The sequence below is a fragment of the Chinchilla lanigera genome, unplaced genomic scaffold (assembly GCF_000276665.1).
Source record: "Chinchilla lanigera isolate Chin_1 unplaced genomic scaffold, ChiLan1.0 scaffold00025, whole genome shotgun sequence".
Lineage (NCBI taxonomy): Eukaryota > Metazoa > Chordata > Mammalia > Rodentia > Chinchillidae > Chinchilla > Chinchilla lanigera.
The window spans coordinates 13,827,181-13,843,278 of NW_004955426.1; the positions used below are offsets into that span (position 1 = coordinate 13,827,181).

The 16,098-nt window shown below is 31.5% G+C and overlaps 1 protein-coding gene across 1 annotated transcript in view; it reads right to left on the bottom strand.

Annotated features, from left to right (window-relative positions):
• Cdh9 (cadherin 9, type 2 (T1-cadherin)) overlaps positions 1 to 13,997 on the bottom strand; it is a 138,821-nt gene extending 124,824 nt beyond the window's left edge. The window contains exon 1 of the mRNA XM_005386143.2: positions 13,742 to 13,997. The gene's annotated coding sequence lies outside the window, so the exon portion shown is untranslated. The remainder of the gene's footprint in view (positions 1 to 13,741) is intronic.
• Positions 13,998 to 16,098: the final 2,101 nt, after the last annotated feature.

Sequence of the window (16,098 nt, forward strand, 5' to 3'; positions counted from 1 at the left end):
CCTGCCTGGCAAGCGCAAGGTCGTGAGTTCGGTTCCCGGTACCGGAGAAAAACCAAAAAAAAAAAAAAGAAAGGATACATGGGTTTATATATATATATATTTGAATTGCACATATTTCTTGGCTCATATATCTCAATGTACTACATTCTATATCAGTAATGAAATAACCAAGAAAAATGATTCAGAACTTATAAAATAAAATTTCACCAAATACATATATCAGGAAAGCAACCCTTTTAAAACTTTCTTGAATATTAAGATAATTAGAAATCAGTGTTTTAAATATATACACTCTAATATTTTATTTAGAGAAACAGAACTCCAAAATCCACATGTAGCTGAATTGTTTATTTCAAATAATATGTATAAATATTTGCCTCAAAACATATCTATCTCTTTAAAGTGTTCAGTGGGTGTGTGCTCAGATACTAAAAGTGCTTCCGGATGCAGTTTTAGCTGATGACTATGTGGAAATTTATTAAATTGGTTGCTTTTATAGAGTTTAATAATGCAATAAATATCACATGTTATAATGTATGTGTACAAACGAGGATATATGAAGCCCCCTTCTATTTTTATATTGCTATCTAACCTATCCAAAAGAGGGAGCTAAAGCATTGTGCTAAGTGGCTTAGTTTTTGAATGTAAGATTTTTCAAGCATTTCACAAATGAATGGAGCCGTATTTATATGTGCATTTAACTGGGTCAGATGCTGTATTAGTACTGATATTCAAGGGACAGTACTGACCTTACTGTCCTAAAATTCTGCATTCTACTAGAAGAAAATGGTTTTTCAACCATTATAAAATGAAAATAAGTTCCAAAATTTGCAAAGAATATTATGTAACCTTTCTTTATAAATGTAAGTTTTATAAAAGAGAGAAGAATATAAGACTTCAGTAGTTTACTAACATGATATCTCTTTGTATCTATATAAATAGGTCTAATAGTACTAATGTTGTTTCTCTGAACATAAATATCCTTAACAGTGATATAAAACATCATATATACTCTATATCTATATTTATGTCTATATATATATATATATATATATATATATATGTCTCCCAGGAATATAGAACATTTTATGTAATTTCAGCAAAATCATCAGCAAAGAGTTCCTATAAATGTGTCTCTTTTACCCAACACAGATGCCATTTTCCTCATAGCCTCAGGCACAATACCATTTTAAATAAAGGTTCATTGTCACAGATAAAAACAGAATGTCCAATACTATTTTCTTAAAACTAGTATTATAAAATGGGATTAATTTAATTAGTGAATAGAGTAATTTTCTTCCTCAGAACATCAGAACAACTTTAACTCTAGAAGGAATTCACAAGGCGATAATTCATCTATAAATAATTAATTTTCATGTAAATAGGCGATGAAAGCAAAATGTTTAATTGACTATCTGATTCTCCTGATGCTATGTTTCCCCAAGACACTACAATGAAACAGAGGGTGTTGCACTGTTGTGATTTAGGAGAGCTTATCTTCCATGTTCACGTTTTTCTTGTGATTCCCATAGCACTATAGATAAAATATGGTTAAGAATAATAATTTTTTTATGACATGTTTACCTGATGGGTCTAAGTGCAACTGTTTTGCCAAGTTATAAATTGTTGAAATAATAATCAGTGATAGAATTAATAAAAGGTATAGAATATAACCGGTGAAATAATCTTTTTTAATAACTTTTTACAAACTGAAGTTTTATTAAATATTCATTTAACATTAGAGTTGTTTTCTGAATGAACCTAGTACTTACTTTAAAATTGTAAAAAATACTTATATACGTGCTTCAGTAGGAAGGACAGATCACTTGTATTATTTATTTCTCTATCTAATGAAATCCCTTGATATAGTAAAAAATTAACTTCTGTGTATAGATCAAAAAATACAATTTTATTGCTGTGAAACACATGTAATGATTGAAATGATATGAGTTGACTACACTAACTGAAGTAGTTATTGCACAAAAAATGACTGCAACTAGATCATTGAAATTTGTATTTTCTGGGGTAGTTAGCGTTTGAATTTGTTGTGGAACCTATTAGATGTGAAAGTGTTGAAGAATGCGCAAGGCAATATGATGCAGTAGAGAGCATGATTAAATAATTTTTTAAAATGTGTGAAAATAAAGAAATTTCAGGTCATATTCTGTTTATACAGAAAAATTTTAGTATTGGTAAGAAGAAATAGAGATGTATACAGGTCAGTAGAACAGATACAATATTTCTGGCATAGACAGAACAACATCTTAGAATGGGTCTTCAAAGGTTCCAGGCTTGAGGACATAATATGCAAGCTTTCAGATATTTCCAAGTTATTTGTTATTTCTGGTGCTGTTTTTTCTTTCAGAAGATAAAAGTTTAGGAAAATGGTGGAAGGCTTAAGATAACATTCTCAAACAAAGATTGAAATAAGTTTAAGCTGAAAGATTCCTTAAATATCATCCAGCCTTTCTTCATTATTTCTAAAATGAAGAAATTAATTCCCAGAGTGATACACTTCATTATCTCATTGTTGCCCAAATTCTTTACATTTATCATTAACCAGTATATTAAAAAGATTGCATCAATTTTCTTTTTTGAAGACATATAAATGAATCAAGTCCTAGAATGGGCCCAAATCATCATTTCCATCATTAATTTGGAGGTAATATCACATTTTAAAAATGTTCTACCTGTGAATAAAAATTTAGCCAAGGAAAACTCTTGAAGCTTATATGGAGTAGTTTTTACTGCTTTTCTTAAATACATAATAAAATTCCCTCAAATTAATGTTTGAAACTGACAGAGGTTATTGTGAACATAATAATGTCTAATATCAGTATTTATTAAGTAACAACTATTACCGACACTTTTATACCTGCATTATAATCATTAACAATTCCGAGACATGATTTTCTACATTTTTACATGAGGAAAAAAATTTTGGAAGATGAAATTTAAATTTTTCCTTACTCTCTTGCTCAAAACAAGAACAAATTTATTTGAGGGAGAAAAGAGAACTAGGGGGTATAGAGTTTGTATCAGATCAAAGTCATAAATACCCCACACTTCCAGAATGGCATGTGAGCCATTTTGACAACTAAAGTCGGTAGAATTCACCTAAGATAATAATTTAACAAGATACAACAAACCCCCAGGTACATATAATGCTGCATTTCCTTCTAAAAAATATCCACTGAAAGTCTCTTTTATAATATTACAAATTCAAGTTGAGTGATATGTTCATTTTTAAATATATATTTCGTCAAAATTTTCAGCATATTGATTAGAATGAAATGTATATTTTCTCTGTGTTCTTTGAGGGAAGAAGAGTGCCACAGTTCTATGCACTTGCAGAAATGATATAGACTTCTCAATGCACACCGCCCACTGGTATTGTTAAAGAATATTCAGCCAGTTGGTGAAAAGGTCAAAGAACCAGTTTTTAAACTAATATATTGTATTTGAGAAGGCTTAAGAACAGAAGTCTGGGGCGAATTCAGTAATGATTAGGAAAATGATTGGGAATCAACCAAAGGAGGATTTAAAGACCTTGTTCAAAGCAACACAACTTAAATTAATACAATTTTCTTGGAAAATTTAGCTGGGGATCACTGAAAGAGAAAACTAGCCAAAGGAGGCAGAAACCATGAAAGAACCAAGGAAAAGCTAAATATGATACCGCAGAAAGTGATGACAGATCTTGGGAGTAGAGAAGAATTGTGATGATAGAATAGGGTTCTCACTTCTAGAAAATATACTGGAAAAATGAAAATCATGTTTCAGAGAAAATCACCAGATAGGAATGAATTACCATTGTTGATACTTGAGAAAATTCTAGAACTGATCCTGTGGTTTTTAATAATGCTTTATGCTTAGTGAAAATTGAGTATTTGGTGCTAATATATTATACAACTAATGTACTAAATCATATGATCTGAATATTTCCTATATTTTATACTATTAATTCCATTTTATAAGATTTACAGATATACTATCAAATTACTAACATTATCCGCAAACATGACTTTCAAGGTACCTTTAGTGAATGCTACCATAATTATTCAATTATTACAATTTTATTTGAGACTCTGTAAATCCTCATACAAATAAGCCATCTTTATAAGCCGTATTCATTTTCTGGTCATGAATGGCATTTACTTTACAGTCATGAATATAATTCAAAGAATAAAAAGGGAAATCATAAAAAAGGCAGAAAAGGAATGTGAAATACCTGGCATTAAAATCTGAAATGATATTAAGTAGTATGAAATTTTATTATCATTGATTTAAAATTTTCTATAGCTCCTATCTGTAAAATCCATGAATAATATACCTATTTAAACCTTTAGATAATAAATTTTATTTTATTCTTGGCAGTAATTTCTGTACTAATTTCAAAATAGTAAAAACTTGCACCACAAAATTATGAAAAATATTTAATTTACATTATACATATCAGTTTAATAAACAATATTATATATGAACATTTCTTTCATAATATTAAAATTTACTTCCAAAATTCTCTTATTTAATGTCAAGAATAATGAATCAATTCATTAAATTAAGTTAGATATCTCTCCTAATTTCACATATAAATGTTTCAAATCCATTTTGCCAAAATTTGAAGAACTTGAGCAATAATACGTTTTACAATAAAAATAGTGACAGATATCTTGTGTCACCTTATAATTCCCTAAAATATAGACACTGATAACATCTTCATTTTACATAGAGGACCCGCAAGACATTATAAGAGTTTTCAAATTCACATCTGAGGAATATAGATTTTCCACATAGGAGTCTGACTGTAGCATCCTACTGTCCAAACACCATAAATATTATTACTTCTGATTTGAAACTATTGCATTCATAGTGAAGATAAACCAAAACAGAACAAGGTTATGCAGGTTCTAGAAAGACAGATTGGTCTATGACAGCACAGGCCTGTGCACTTTTGATATTATCCCGATAAAGTAATATTGCTAGGCAAAAGCAATTTAATGTGTGGACTGTTAAAATAGTTCATATCTTTTTTGAGTGATATGAAACATCTTTATGAATATTATAAAGTTATTGAGGTTCATCCAGGAAAATGATATTAAAAGTTAAATGCCATATTTCTTAAAAAATCAAGACAGTTTGGTATTGGAAACATACATTTTGGATACTTTAAGGCAATAGCTTTCAGAGGTATTTATTAGTATTCCGTGGTAAAAATTCCAGATCATACTTTTAAAATTTAGAATGTAGTATATATGAAATAATCACCTATTTAAAAGCTCATAATTACAGCTATAATGCGATGGTAGAAGCAAAAAAGGACAGGTGAATAAAAGAATAATATAGAAAATAATTTAGAGACTAGATAAAATGAGACTTTTTAAAATAAAATATAGTATCTATTTTGGTGATTTGCAAATCACCGGAGTGATTTTGAAAATGCCCTTGGAATAAAATTTATTTCTCAAATATTTCCTGAGAAAATTGTATATTTCAAGTATATTTCTAATTACTCATTATAGACTACAAAAGACACAGTTTTAAGACTGAAGTACTGGGAAAATTTAAGTATTCGATACAATATAATTGCCAAAAATTTGGATTCAAGGATGAGGAACGACTTATTTGTGGATGCCATGGGCTGTCGGAAGGGTAAGGGGAAAAAAGATAAATTGGGTGGAGCTTTAACTTATGAAATTATACTCTAGACTATATCTGTAGGTAAAGGAATTTTTGAGACCAAATAAGCAGTGAAAGGGGTATTAAAAGAATAAAGTAAGCGGGCTTTACGTTTCTGAGCAAAGAAAATGGCTCAAAGGTTACCCAGTAAAAACCAAAAGGAAGTTGTGACAAAGGTCATATCTCTTAGAGTTTGGCAACGTGTATCCTATACGAAATAAGTGAGCCATAAAGACTTATCTTTTCCTGCCCATGTGTTTCGGGATCAGTGCAAATTACTTTATGCTAGTGCACAGGTGCTTACTGCTGTTAGTTCCAAGCTATGTAAGCAAAAGTCGGATAAAAGAAAGCGGCAAAAGGAAAGTTTCAAGCAGCTATTTTGTCCCAATGGCAAAGGCAATATCTGAAAACTGAAGCTGTTTGGAAGCAGCAGTGCTGTCCTTAACACGACCACCTCTATAAAACCAGCGCTGCTTCAACGCAGCAGAGCTTGGAAAACAGCAGGGATTCGACTAGTAGGACAATTAAAGGTAACAGAGTGAAATAAGCAGTCAACGGGTGGATCAATATATTATTAGGGATTACAGAATGTACTTTTTCCTGATTGCTAGTTTATAAAAAGAGGAAATGAGGGACTGATGAAGGATTGCAAATAGATTTCTCAATTCCGCATTTGTTGAGGTATCGCTCTATGGTGGCAGCAGGAGAGACATTACTTCCCCCACTGTACTTGAGCACTGACAGGTACACTGTGGTTCTACTTTATGCAAATGTAACACAGGATTTATTTTTAATGTGAAAAGTTGGATGAGCTGAAGTGCTGGTGTGTATGTGTCTATAATCCAAGGCAGTCAAGAGGCTGAGGCAGGAGGATCCTGCAAGTTCAAGTCCAGCTTGGGCAATTTAAGGAGTCTGTATCTCCACGTTAAAAAATAAAAGTTGGCTAGACATGTAGCTAAGTGATAGAGTACATCCTTAGCATGTATAACTGCCCCATTTTCATTCCTAGTACCCCAAACAAATAAAGCATGGGTCTCCTGCGTTCAGTCTAAACATATGTCTCCAATGTATCTCCCCTCATCTGCTTGTTTTAAGAATATAAAGTATACACAGCAGTAACCTTAGCTTTCAATTTCCAGCTTTTCTTAACGAATGTTTATGGAGCTGCGTACATGCAGGTCTGCATCCCTAAACTCTTAGACAAACTCTCTTATTAGTGGAAGTGGTTCTCCTTGCTCTACTTTCCCTCTTAATGAATATAACTTTGGTAATATTCAACTCCATATGAGGCCTCTTTCAGCTCATTAGACAGTAGAAGCAGAAAGAGTTATAAAAGAGAAATTCCTCATAAAATATATTGACAACTTCTTATTAATTCTCAGCTTCTAAGGCATTTCTCATGTGGGAAAACCTCTTTCAGCTACACAGTGAATCATCTTCCACAATGAAAACCAAGTTAAAAAGGGAAGGCACTTGTAGTTAAATATATTCTGTCTTTGAAGTGGGGGAGTGGTGTGGGGAGAAATGATAAGAAGCAAAGCAGTAGGTGTGGAACCAGAAGTGGCAGCAGAGCTGGAGTTGAGATGAAGAAGGAGAGCATGAGGAGGCAAAAGTACCAAGATAAATAATTCATCACAGTTCATTGCATGGGAAGTGTGTCTGCTTTCTATGAATCACCAAAGGTTTATGCTTAATTTGTTAGAAAGTAGTAGGCAATGTACAATTAAAGTGAACTCTTTTTTAAACACAAAATAATTTACAATTCAAGCAGAAGAAAAAAGATAAGAAGGTGGATATCTTTCTTCAAAGCTTCTAACTGTATTTCAAGGATAAAATATCTGTAATGCTTTCAACACAAAACCTGGGGCCCTGGGGCCAAGGGTGTAGTACGTGCTTAGATTATGTGTGACCTCGGGTCCAACACCAGCTCTAAAAGCAAAAACAAAAGCAACTCTACTTTGCATGTTAGAAATAGTAACTCATTTAATCTTCAGATAAACCTATACTGTATATATGAACATATTAGTACTTCTTTTGATGTATCATATTATTTATGTTATTAAGAACATTTTAAATCATATGCAAAATAAGAAAGACTTGCTGAGATCTTGATTGATATGATTTCTATCCTATATGTTAAAATTGGTTGATATTTTACATTTTGCAAATGAATTGATACTTTTAAATTTTTCTCACTGTGGATATAGTTCAGGATCACTTTTCACATTAATTCTTGACACAAAACAATGTGCTGAGAAATCAAAATTGATAAATTAACAAATACTTAATATTTGAAGAAAAGATAAACAACTGTAAATTTAGTATAACTAAATATGTCAATGATACTATAGAAAACATGTCATATTTGTAGACAACCAATGTCTTCTATGATTGCATATAGAATCATTTGTATTATAGAAGTGACTGAGGAATGACTTATTTTCAAAATTCTGATTTTGTGTCTCTATTTTAAAGAACAAAATACTGTTTATAAATAGGGACATATTTCTCCAAACTGTAATCTGAAACTTTAAAACTAGTGTAAGATCTCTCTAAACTTTTTTCAAGTGATTTATTTATCTAGATTTTCTTATAATTTCAGAAGTGTGTACCTTACAAATATGGTTATTGAAATACAATGTGAGACATATGTGTGCGACATTTTCACTTTGAAGTAACATTTTCGTACCCTGAGAATGTTTTGTTTTTTTTTTTTTTTTTTTTTTTTTTTTTTTTCCGGTACCGGGAACCGAACTCACAACCTTGCGCTTGCCAGGCAGGCGCTTTGCCGCTGAGCTAAATCCCCAGCCCCTCCCTGAGAATGTTTAAAGATTGATTTCAACACAAAATTTACAAAACATACTTTAGTCTTTGGCATGGAAGTGAATAATCTCTGAGTTAAAAAAGGCGTTTTGATCCTAAACCAAAGTTTCATCTGTTAAACAGAAAATCTGGGTAGAGTTGAGAGTTGGGGAGAGGAACAAAGTGAATGCTGGCGACATTATTCAGCTGAAAATACTGTGTGACTCTGCTATTGAGAAAACCACAGAATCTCAGCTCATATGTGTATCTAAAAACAAAAATATTTTAATGCTTTTTATTTGCTCATAACATAATATGTATAGTTTCCTCCCCCAAAATTTTTAAAAGTCTCATCCTATAACATTATTATAAATAGTCTATGACAAATTTATAGATCAAAATAACTGTGTTATTTCCTTCTATTTATTAATTTTGATCCACACATATGTACACACAAACAACCTGTGAATAAAGCTAGATAGATATGTAAATAGAGATATAGACATATATGCAGACATATAGATCTATAGATATTGATTTAACTTTGTAAAACTAAGTTTTCCTAAATGTTTCATCTGTGGATTTTTTATCATTAAAGTAAGTAAAAGATTTTAATATCTTGTAAATTACTTGTATTCTGAAGAATTTATAAAAGTAGGTATGAAAGAATGTTTTGAAAAAAATGATTCTGGCACTTACATAAAATTATTATAGTACCCTGCTTCAGGAAAAAAACAACAAAAAAAAACATGTGGAAACAAGGTCTAGGAAAAACTCCCATTGAGAACTTTTAGTTATAATGTAATAGTTTCATTAAAATAGTGCTATAGTTTTGCTCTTTTGCCCCAGGAAGTGAATTACTGGTTCTCATTTACATAGACAGTACATGGTTATGTGCATTGTTTGTTGTTTCTTTCAAAATGACTTCCACTTAGTACTGTGGATTTTGCATTATTCTCCCAAGATCTTGCTTCACTACATGTGAGAAAAAGGGCTGATAATGCATTGGATAGTCTATTAATAATATATGAGTTGTGGTAAGTACAGCATGTATCAATAAGAAATCCATCAGGTATATCTACTTTTCCAGTGCACCTAGGAATATATTTAACCTTTGAACTCAAACATTAAGGATGAATTATTAGTTACTAGCATTTCCATTTTAAATTGAAATAAGTGAGTTAAAAAATACAGTGTATTCAGTCATGTTCTTCTGCACTGTGGAAACACTTCCCAAAATTAGACATGAGTGGCAAACACTCTCATCCACACTTATGAAATAATCATACGTTCTGGTGTTTTGTAATTAGAAACATTCCAAATTTTGTTCTCATCAAAAAAAACAGAATGCATGAGCACGGTATTCCTCTTGTAATTGATTTTTGGTTTGCCAAATTAATGATATAGGAGAAAAATAACTTTGAATGTCACCTTAAAAAATATTTACCACTTCTTCTTTCACCTCTCATCCTAAAAATAAAAAAAAAAAATTAAGAAATGAGAGTACATATAGCAACTGACAACAGCATTGCCTCACGATCTCTTTTCCCTGCATGGACAGTGAAATCCATTATCATGACTCCTATATTTGTCTAGGTGTTTCTCAGTAGGGCTAATAAAATAATCTCTTGGTTGGGCTCCAGAACCTGCTTTTATCCCGGCACTCTGCACCTGTAATGTGGCTATAAGACCATCTCTAACCAATGCTGCATTTAGAGAGAAGTACACTAACACGTTAGGAATGCGGTAAAAATATGTAAAAGTGTGATAGGGACACTCTGCACTTTGCACTCCTTACTGTATTTAAAGGAGGAGAATAATGGAGCTTCCAGGCCCAGAAACTGAAGTAACTTATGAGAGATGAAACTTTCTCAAGACATTAAAAACAGTATAGGAATTCTTTCTATCTATCTATCTATCTTGCCATCTATCTATCATATAATTACCTATTTATGTCTATCATCTATTGTCTATCGATCTACTGATCTCACTACACATCCATTATTCATCTATAACTATCCATCTATCCATCCATCAATATTACTAATATAACTTTCATGACAGCATGCTATATTTGCACATAATGTTGACAAATTTGCATATACCACTGGACATCTTTAGTTATGTAACCCGATCTTTTAAAACTTGTTTCCTCGTACGTAAATACAGAGTTGAAAGCAATTCAGTTTGCTTTTGTAAAAGTTCTAAAGTTTTATGTAAATGCCTAAATAAGATAACCTTATGGATATTAATACAATTATTTGAGATCTATTTGGAAATAAAACTCATTTTAAAAATAAATATGCTAGATACAGAGAAATAAATTGTTTTACATTAGGAAACATGTCTTAGAGTCTTAATTAAAAAGGATGACATTACAAATTTAGCATCAGTTAAAAAAAAACTATTTCAAGTCTAGGACCTGTTGGTCACATTCAGCTTGGCTTCCTTTCAAGGAAACTTAACTTTACATAGATTATTTAAGAAGTAAAATACCCAAGAACCTATGTATTTTGTGACAAAAGCCTCACCAAGTAACCTTATGCTATAGCTAATATACTTATTTTTACATATATATGCACATATTATATCTATCTATACATATTCTTATATGTGCATAAATACATATCCTTAAATACGTGTATATTTAAAATATTATATATGACATTTTCCATGTATCACACCTTTTTCATATGTATATTATATTTAAATGTACATTTGAGTAAACAAATTTAGAAGAAATCAAAATAATGATAAGTTAAACTGAAGCACCTGTGCTAATATCAAATAATGTCCCACATAGCCCTTTCTCTTTCATTGAGAGCAAGTTACAGGTAATGTTCATTTAATGCAATCCCTATGCATTTTCTTAAATTAATTTTCATCTTTATTTGTTCTCACAGAATATGTTGCCATGTTACTCATATATTTTGTATTATATACTTTTAGGCATTCAGCAAAGCTTTATGAATAGATACACTCATATACTTTAGAAAAATTTTGAGGAGAGACCATCCTGCCATTACTGATGCCAAAAGACAGATTCACAAGTAGGAAAGAAAAACCTCCATTTATTTTTTTAAATCTCACTTAGAAAATATATTATGGAAAGGTTATTATATTCACTAAGCTTTTCCTCTAAGGCACTACAGCAATGTTTTCAAAAAATAAGAATCGTGTCCATGCAAGGTGAGATTGGGAAAAGCTTCTGACTCACACACAACCTCACGTTCAAAAATATAATGCCAACATCAACTTTGAATTGTGGTCTGACTAGACACAGGTAGTGGTATAAGGCAATTTTTCAGGTAGTCATTCAGTGAATGCAAGAATGGGTAATTATATAAACCATTTCAGATCTTTTTTAAACTACCAAATAGGATAACTGAAAGGAAGATACAGTTTTCTAATCTGGAAAATGATATACATTATGATTTTATTATTAGTACTGCCAAATATATTTCACTTGAAGTTACTGCATTACTTTTGAATTGCTGTTACCATCGGCTTACTTAAGAGCATTTTTCTATTCATATTTTCAGAATTAGATTTGCTTATAGCACATTTTTATTAGACATTTTTTAGTTTTTCAAAATGTATACATACAAATTTGATAGTATTTCCACATGTCAGCATGTATCTATTAAATCATGCAATTACTTATGTATTCTTAGCTAAAGAAAACTTTACTTGAACCCATATTTTTGGTGACAGGACTACAAACACACTATGTGGATTTTACATCCAAGTTCTTTAGTGCTATGTGCTGGATTAGCAGATGATTTTAATTTCTTTGTCTTTCAAAAGATTTACTGTTCAAACCAGCATTCACCAGTTCCCATTATACAATGTGTTCCACAATTGACGTAGCATTGCCTAGGCAGTGAATCAGTGATTGAATCTGAATATAGCATTTATCCATATTGAATGCAGGACATTTTATACTTTTTCCCCAAATTAAGTACCTTGCATATGGGTATCCCTTTACACTCATGATAAAACCAAAGGCAGCCAAAAGATATTTTCTTCCTCTTTCACAAAAGTTACCACTTTTTTGATCTCACAATATCACTAATTCTTTATGCTACACAGAATTTAGCAGTCTTGCAAAAAAGCAGTTAACAATCTCATATATCTACAATATAACATAATAAATTACAACAACTCCACAGAATGAACTATATTTTCTTGAATCTATAGCTCAACACATCCTTATGAAAAAGTTCCTCATATAAATTAATATAAACTTGTCTACTAGAGTTGACAACTTTCTTCTTCCTGTATATTTACTGTTAAGAAAAGTGTTTCTGTAAACTTCATCCCATTAAAAGTATCTAAGTATAAATACTATATATAATTGTGATGTGCTGAGAAGTAAAATTCATTAAGAATTGTTGAGATTAGTATACATGCATCAATGTAATTGATATAAGTGGTTATACTGGAAAACATACAGCAAAATAATACAATTCTCCATCAAAGCATTGCATTTTCCTCATTGCCCCAAATGTTTAAAATGCCAGTTTTGTTTTTGACACATTCAGTTTCCTGTGGTTTTCACCAAGGCTCCATTCCATTTACATACATTTGCCAATTACTGTCAAAGTGTCTAAATTTGTAATATTGACATGAGAGAGATTCATAACTACTGAAGAAATTTCCTTTCACTGTGTAAATGCACAACTTAAGTATTAGCCAGTGCCTTCTGCATGTGCCACTTCTACTACTTATGTATTATTTTATTTTTAAATATTGAACATAAGCCACTTCTTAAATTACAAAGATGCCATTATTTTTGATAGCTCTGACTCAAATTATTTAAATAAAACTTACGAGACTGCTAGAAAGCCATTTCAAATTAACATACTAAAAATGAACATAGACACATTCATAAGTGAGAAATTCAAAGCTCTCATACTCAACTAATAAAATCTGAAGTTTAGTTTTATTTTTATAATAATATTTCATATAGAAATTTGAGGACTACAGAAAGAGATTGGATAGGGATCAGGGATTTTAAACTAGGATCCGAAGCCAATATTGTGTATTTTCGCAATGGCATTTAAATTTGAATATTTTATTCAAACGATAAAATGTATTCTTACCTGCTTCCAGAAAGAGACAGAGAGACAGAGAGAAACAGAGACAGAGACAGAGAGAAAGAGAGACCTAGCAACTAGAAGCAATATTTGCACTAGTTCACTGTAAATAAGCAAAAACTGAACCGCTTATATTGCTAAGCAAAGAAAGTACCACTTACGTTATTTAGCAGCAGAAGTGACTTTAGCCTTGCTCAGCACTGACAATTGCGCTGTTGCTTCTGCCTCATTCCTTCTCTTTTCTTTTTATGGTATCTTCACAGCGGAATCTTCACGCATCTCAGTGTGCCTCTCTCTCCAGCATCACTTTTAACTCAGGCAGGCAGGAAGCTGAAGCCAGAGGAACTCTTCTATCTGATTGGTTTCCATTCCGTGTTCCTGATTAATAAGAGACGTTCTTCAGAAAAGAAGATATTGCAGCTGATGGCGCTGCAGGGCTCCAGGCTGGGGTTTGGGGGAGTAAATACTTCTTTGGGCACAGTGATTTGCAAGCGAATAAAATGGGAGGGCTCAGAGAAGAGGCATTGTCAAAGACCCTTATGAGAGAAAATAACACAGTGCTTTTAGTCTTTCTTAATCAGCTCTGCTTAATCTGTTTGTAATTGGGAGAAAAAGGTCACACCGTGTCTGTAATGTGTAAATCATCTGTAGAAAATATCACATGGACAGTGCTGTTTTTCAAAAGAAATTTTGTGTATCAGACCTTTTAGGTATTCACTGTTCCTTATTTCCTTGCAAAATTCTAATTTTAAAGAAAAAGAAAGAATCCCACATATATTCATCCCTGAGAGTGATGAATTTTTATCTATGTCTTTACGGGTTAATGATGTAAAATAATCTTTCAAAATCTGTGTTTGAAAAACATCTCATAATTGATGTCTTGACATGTTCTTTTTAAGTAAAAGAAACAGTTTCAATTCTTGTTTTGAACGTCTAAAATATTTTGCTTCTTCCTTAATAATGCAATTGGAAATTTTCACTCTTTTTCAGAATGGCTGAAAAATAATAGTCACATAGCCTTAAAACCAGACTCATGATCCACCTGTTTGAGTTCCTGCTGTGCATTGTACAACTCTTAGAGAAGGTAAACCAAAGCAGCGAAGCCCTGCTTCAGAGGGGAAGTGTTTTTAGTGCTTCTGGAAATGGCACAATAAGAATGGTATTGATTAGTAAATAAATCTTTCTGAAAAGAAGTTCAAGTAATAGTTGTATGAAATGCACGGTGGGAATAGGGCTCACTTTATAACAGCTCGTTAAGTCACAGCAAGTAAATAGCTTAAGTGCCAAAAAATATCAATATCTTATTTGGTGCTTCAAAGGGAAACAGACAATAGAAAAAGTAAAATTTCCACTTTTTTCAAACAGTGAAGCTAAACCATGCAGTGTAGACTGTAAAGCTGTCTATCTGAGGGTTCTGCATTATAGAAATTTAGTTCTCAAAATAGAAAGCAAATGTTCAGAAAAATAAAACTCTACACATTCCCAAGTAAACTGTGACATCATTAATGTGTGGTGACCAAACATGGAGGTAAGGGTTTTTAAATAATTGTGAATTTCTTGGTAGTAAAAAAGCAAATTTTAATTTGTCTGTCTACAGCTGAAGTCAGGTAAAGAGGAAAAACTTTCTGCATATTTCCAGAGCTAGAAAGATTCAAATGGTTAAGACAGTTTAGTGAATTCTTCATGGAGGCTGAGTGTTTTCTTGAGGCAAAGAAACCTAATTTAAAATTCACAGACTCCTTCAGACTTATTTCTCCCAGGTCTGCTTGTTTCTTTAAATAAAACCTACATATTATAGAAACCTCTTTGTTAATACTGAGATAAAGAACTATATGTAAAGTGGGGAAAAGGAGCCAAACAAAATATTTTAGCACAGTTTAATGTAAATATTCACAAATAGAAGCTTTAAATCCCTGATGTTGCCTACATTTTATTTCCCACTGAAACTTAACTGTTGGGAAAAACTGTTTTGTGTGAAATCCACAATCCAACAGAGCATTCTGTAACTTAAAGGTATTTTTACTAATCCTATAGAACAGGAAACAGTGTTGTCAAGTTAAAAAAAAAAAACAAAATAAAACAAAAACAGGTAACTATCTCACGAGTCTTCCACCTCTCTTTGGTTTGTGAGATTACTCTTTGAAAACAGAAGAAATAAACCTTAAAATTGTCAGAAATCCTTTTAAGTCATGGTACAGCTATGGAATAATTTAAAATATAAGTAGCACTGCATATCAAGAAAACTAGTTTCACACATACACAGTAAGAAAACAATTTACAATTGAGCTACACCCCATTTGGAAATTAGCTTTTAATGTGTGAAGTAATGAATGTGGATATTCAGCAAACAGGCTTCCATAAATATATTGCCATCATTATTTTCTGTAGCAAGAATCTATTTTATATTTCTGTAGTAAGAATCTATTTATATTTAGACACCAAAATTAATTCACATAAATATAACATACAACTTGTAATATTATTTTCAAAATTAGTTGAATTATTTTCTTAATTATTG